Genomic DNA, 6,000 nt, shown 5'->3' with positions numbered 1-6,000 from the left:
ACGGTACAGAAACCACACGTACTGGGCTCCAGTCCTTTCTTGCCCTTTCTTTGCAGCCAAGGCAGCGGCAGCAGAAACCGACTGAGTGGTAGAATCCATTGCTGTGCTGAAGCTGCACAGGGTACTGCTGTTGCAACACCAGCGTGACTTACAGCTACCCTGATGTTACTGAATGTTACACTATTTCAAAATTAGGTAACTAAGTCAAGCAGTTACTTGTTAGCTTTGTAACTGTTGAATCCGAGCTGACAGAATGAACATATGGATACAACTCAGGATTGTTTGTTGTAGCTTTGTGTATTGTTTTTAGGGCAAGTTACTGCATTTCTTTCTACCAGCCTTGGAACTGCTGCCAGCCCCACCACAAAATGGACTTAAACTAAACAAAAAAAGCCCTCTGTATCATTCCTCCCTTCCTCTTTGTCCATAAGTTTCTTTTTTTTGTGAAAGAATAAGAGCTATGTAGCAGTCTTCTCCGAGGAATGACCTAATCCTAAATACATCACTTTCCAATTACAGGGCTCTCTATTAAGTGGGGATGCATCTGATTACATTTCATGGTGTACTTTGTTAAGACTAATTAAATATCCTATTGGATTATGTGGGTCCTGCTCCATCAAGAACAGAGCAGATGTTCCTGTTTGTATGCAGACAATATTTATCTATTTCCTCGTGAATGAGCCTGAACTTCTAGACTTTGCAGCATTAAGACTACAGTGTTTATACACAAGCTCTGTCCTGTTTGATTAACACGAGAAAAACATGCCAAGGGAATGACTGATCAGTAAGATCAGTCTGAGCCATCAGTAGTACTGTCAGAAGGGCAAACTGAGAGCTGTTGTTTCAGCCGAAGTGACAGATAGCTGTATGCTCACAAGCCAGAAGCAGATCTGATATCTCTGATAAGAGAGCTGTATCAGTCACGTCTGCATAGTGCTGGGATGGCTGAATTAGAGTTGCACACCACTACTCTGACAGAGACTGACAGCTGCAGAGATGATGGACCCAGAGAAACCACGGCAAGCCAGAGCAACCAGAGATGGCTCCTGAAAAGTAACACAACTCAGGAGCAAGGAACTAAATACATTTTCCAAACGCTGCTGTTGGAATCATCCTTAAGTAACAGAACAGATTATAGAGTAATATGGGAATCCTCAACCAAAGAGAAATATTTCTGCACATCACCAAGCCTGCTTAATCTAGCAAACAACATCAGATGCTACAGCACACGTGAAAAGCTGGAGCATCCCCATATTCTGGGGCTGTGGAAGAGCACAAACACAAAATGGTGCATAGAGAAGCCTGTGCAGTTGCCATTAGACACTCACTGGCAGGTGATAACCTCTGTACAGGCTGTTAGCTCACCCTACAAGGTCTTTACCATACTGTGTGTGGCTCTTCAGACATTACTAACACTTGTGTTTCCGAAAATCTAGTGAGGAAGCTGCATGCTTGTGAAGATGCTGTTCTTTTAAATAGAACTAGGAATTAGAGAACCATCAGAGCAATTTAAGATTGCCATCTGAATTGCACACAGCAGGGGGACTGCTGCTGGCCTTTCACACTGCCAGAGAAATGCTTCCTCTTCTTCCACCCCCAGCCCCTCTTACCAAGAGGTCTGCATTTCACACAACTGAAGGCCAGCATTTACAATCCCCCGTTTACAAATTGACGTTGCAAGCTGGGCAAACCACCAGACTTCTGTGAGTTGTGCCCACTGAAGCTTAAACACCCATGCAAAAGGTGACTCCAATCCCTCAGGGAGCCCCGAGGGGAGCAAGCAGCAATTCTGGTCCATGAACTGATGCCATCAACATAAGCTCCCACGCCAGACCCCTCCACCCTGCACTTCACTCACCAATGAAGTCATTCCCTCTGAAAGCTGTCCTTGGTCTCTGCAGCCACCAAACAACTCAGGAAACATCTGGAAGCTGCCTGGTCTTTCCTTTGTGGTTAATCCTGCTGCCCCTGGGGAGCACTCTCCCTGTGTGCCACTCATTCCGGGGATCTTCTTTCAGCCTGGAGATCTCCTATGAGAACACAACTCAGGAATGAGCTCACAAGGGAAGAGAATGCAAAGTCTTGAGAGGGTACCCACCAGCTCACTGGCCTCCTTTCCCAAGGGGCACATCACTGGAGAAGACAGTACACCTGTTATGGGTTTAGCTTAATGTGACAAGTACATTGGACTGATTCTTTTCTAGGCAAGATCTGTCTGACAAATTGCTGCCCTTCTCTTGCCCCAAAACCACTTAGCCATGGAGCTTTCCCAGTCAGAAAGAAAGAAAACATTTATAAAAAAAAGTCTCCCAGTCAGCCCTAAAATAGCAACAGATCAAAGCTGGTCACTTGGGGAAATGAGGAGCACAGTAAAAGCTTGCTGTTTTGGAATCACGTGTCCTCAACCCTGCTGAGCTAATAGCCTCACATCTCTGTGAGCAGCCAGCCTCACACCATATCAGAGTGGGGATTCAGGCATGCAGAGTTTGGGAGCTTACTGCTACGAAGCTGTCACAGGCTTTGAGCCCCACTTCAGCCAGTTCCTGTTCTGACTGTGGCCCTTTCCCTAAGAAGCCTTTGTTTCAGCCAATCTGCCCAGCCTTGCATCTTCACTGTAAGCCAAGTCCCTCATGCCAGTTAAAAGCCTTTCCCTGGGATGGCAGCACGGTGTGTCCAGAAGCACAGGTATGCCCACAAACAAAACCCAGCCACCTCTAAGGCAGACCAGCGGACTCATCATCCGGCTGGGAAACTGTGAACAGCAGTTCTAACAGGTTTGTATTTCAGGGCTATTTGTCTCCTGAACAAAACACCATCCTAAGAGAGAGAAAATAGCTCACGCACCGCTTAAAAACATCATGTAATCAAACCGTAACACTAGCAGTCAAGCTAGAAAGCAGAGATGGACAAAGCATATTCAGCAGAGCTGTGCCAATTTCAGTAGATCTTTCTGGTTTAGGTTGTTTTGAAACTTCCTGTGCTGCCACACACTGAGGCCCGTTTACTCTAGGAAAGTGGAAACTTGAAATGATCAGCATTACAGGCGGTTTGTTAGGTGAGGTCTGCTCCAGCATGAGATGAACAGCTCCACTGGTCCCAGTAAAGCCCCATGGCAGCTAGCAAATCCTAATGGTCAGGCTCAGAAAGCTAAAAGGTGCTCCAGACCCCTGACAGACATCGCCATGTTTCCACAGGAATGGACTGACAGCAGGAAATACACATCAACGTAAAACACACTACTCACATTTGTCGTCTTGGCTTTCACAATACGTTCCAGCTGTTCTCCAGCTGTTTGAGGCTTGCATGCTGCTGCAAGCAGCCAGGGGGCAGCTCAGAGGAGAGAAATAACCCTGATGCATCTTAAAGCAGAAAGCAGCATCTAGAGCACTGCCCTCCTCTGCTGGTCTCAGTGGGAATTATTCTTCGTATAAGGAAAGGCACAGTTCATAGATGTTCTCTAAGATTTCCTGCTGCACACTTATGCAGCATAGACCAATATAACCAATAGGGTATTGTAGAATCTGTTAGGGACAGGATAGACATGAAATTAAACAGGATCTATACCAAAACACAAATCTAAATCAGGAGGATTGCCAACAGCAGGCAGCATCTGTGGTGAGAGAGATGAACAAGAGCAGAGGTTCCATCACACAGACACCAAGCAAACCCCAGGCATCACTGGAATATCGCTTGCAGCCTATTCACCAAGAACCAAGGAAATTCATATAAATAAGATAAATAAGGTTCATTGTTGAGACAGAGCTACGATTACACAGCCAAGCCTCCTGTTGCCTCTGTACTTCACATAGCAATGGAAGCAAGATTTCCTTTCTACTGGGAGAGACCTTCCAGAGGATCTGGGTCTACCAGCCACTTCCCTGGGGGCATGCAGAGACACAGTCACCCCATGCCTCAGCTACCCACATGCACAGCAACACGCACCAAGCTAAGCACACATCACCATATCATCTCTCCCAAATGTGTAAGGGACCTACATATTAAATACCCTCATAGCACAGCAAAATTCTGCCCGAGAAGAGGCCATGGGATGTGCTGTTCCTCCACTAACCATGCAGCATCCTTTCCAGTGTAGGCAAGGGGACCCAGAGCTGCCAGCTCTCATTGACACAGTCATTCTTTAAAGCAGACAGATAATAAGGCAATATCACCAGCAGACTTCAGATAATTGATTGCAGAAAGTACCTCAGCAAGGCACACAGAACATTCCTCCCATAAACATACATTCCCTCTCACAGGCTCGAAATCAAATTGAACGTTAATTAATAGTATACAGCCCCAGGAGCTTCCTGGCAGCTGGGAGAGAGGATGGCTCAAGCTGCTACCATGAATACTTGTAAACCCAGAGCATCATCTCTGTGCAAGGAAGCAGATTTAGGGCTGTGATAAGCTGGAGCAAGGCACTGCATTGTACTGAGCAGCTCAGCTGCAAGCTGCTGGGCCCTCAGCTCCCACAGAGGGCTGCTGTTCTCCGCAAGGACCACACCTCAAGTTACAGGTAGACTGGAATTTATTTCTTTTTGAAGATTTATTGCGGCAGCTAGAAGGGTTTTACTTTTACGGCAGTTGTGGGATATCTGCTCCTAGGCTACGTCAACACTGCCCCATTCCTGCTCCCAGCTCGGGTTGTGACTGCATCCAGTGCCCTTTGGAGCAGCTCCAAAGAAGACTATTTCCCAGTTTCAAGTCACCCTCAATGCAATTTGAGGTTGGAAATAACCACTTACCTCCTTCCCTCCTTCCCTTTTGCCAGAAGGAAGGATTTCTTTCTCCTTCTTTAAAAAAAACCTGAAGTTCCTTCAGACACACAATAGACCAATGAGCACTTACAGATCTCTTGGCAATACCCATAAAAGCTTCAGCAGCAGTACAAGCTGCACATCTGAACCCTGCTGCCCCTCAGTAACAGGGAAGATCTCTGCTGAAACACCAAACAAATGCCTCATCCTCTCAGCAGCAGCAAGAGCACCAGACCAGGACTGGAAAAATTCATAACAAGATCAAGCAGCTGAGTTTGGCTAGTTTCCATTTCCAAACCACAAATACAGTCTTAAAAGCAGTAGAAATGAATCATAAAAATCACAGAATAGTTTGGGTTGGAAGGGAGCTTAAAGCCGCCTGCTATGGGCAGGGACATCTCCCACTAGATCACATTGCCCAAATCCCCGTCCAACCTGACCTTGAATACTTCCAGGGACAGGACATCCAGAAATTCCTGGGCAGACTGCTCCAGTGGCTCACCACCCCCACAGTAAACAGAAGAACAGCAGTGGTATTCCCCCCCATACATCTGAGGCCTTTACTCAAGAAAAGCTTACTATTACCCTTTATAACACAAGTTAGATCTTAAGACAAAATTAACACACATCCAGCAGCATCAAGATCAGACATTTCAACACTTGCTGAACATTTATGGAGACCAAACATTGGATGTGAGCACAGCGAGGCTTTGGGCGGTGCATTTCAGCAGTGGTGGCAGTAGGTCACATCTACTGGTGCAGATTGATGAGTTTGGTAGCTGAGAATTTGCTCCATCAAATAGTGTTGTTGTGCTCTTTGTATCTGCTGTAGTTTCCATGGAACTTCATAGGAGGCGTTTCTTTCAGAGCAACTTAAATATATGCAGCCCATGTGAAATGAGAAGCTAAAGCACACAAGTGCAGCACTTTCCACAGGCAGCTCAGATAATTTTGCAGTAGCCTCTTTCCTGTGTCTTGGAAGAGCTTCAAGAAATTTCTCAATGACTGAAGTGTGGAAACACCCACTGCTCCTTTCACTACCAAAGCAATGCCGCCCTTCAGGGAAGGTGAGAAAGTCAGGTATTAAACAGCATACCACCTCACTTGCACTTAACTCCTATCAAGCCACAACTAAGAAAACCACAATTAACTATTAATATATACATGCAATATTGCAATAATCATAGATATGAAGGTTGAGGAAAGAAAGATTTTACCACAGAGGGATGTTGCTACATCCTTG

Source organism: Numida meleagris, chromosome 6 (genome assembly GCF_002078875.1).
Source record: "Numida meleagris isolate 19003 breed g44 Domestic line chromosome 6, NumMel1.0, whole genome shotgun sequence".
In the NCBI taxonomy this organism is placed as follows: Eukaryota; Metazoa; Chordata; class Aves; order Galliformes; family Numididae; genus Numida; species Numida meleagris.
The sequence above is the reverse complement of the archived record's forward strand: the minus strand, read 5'-3'. Positions refer to the sequence as shown.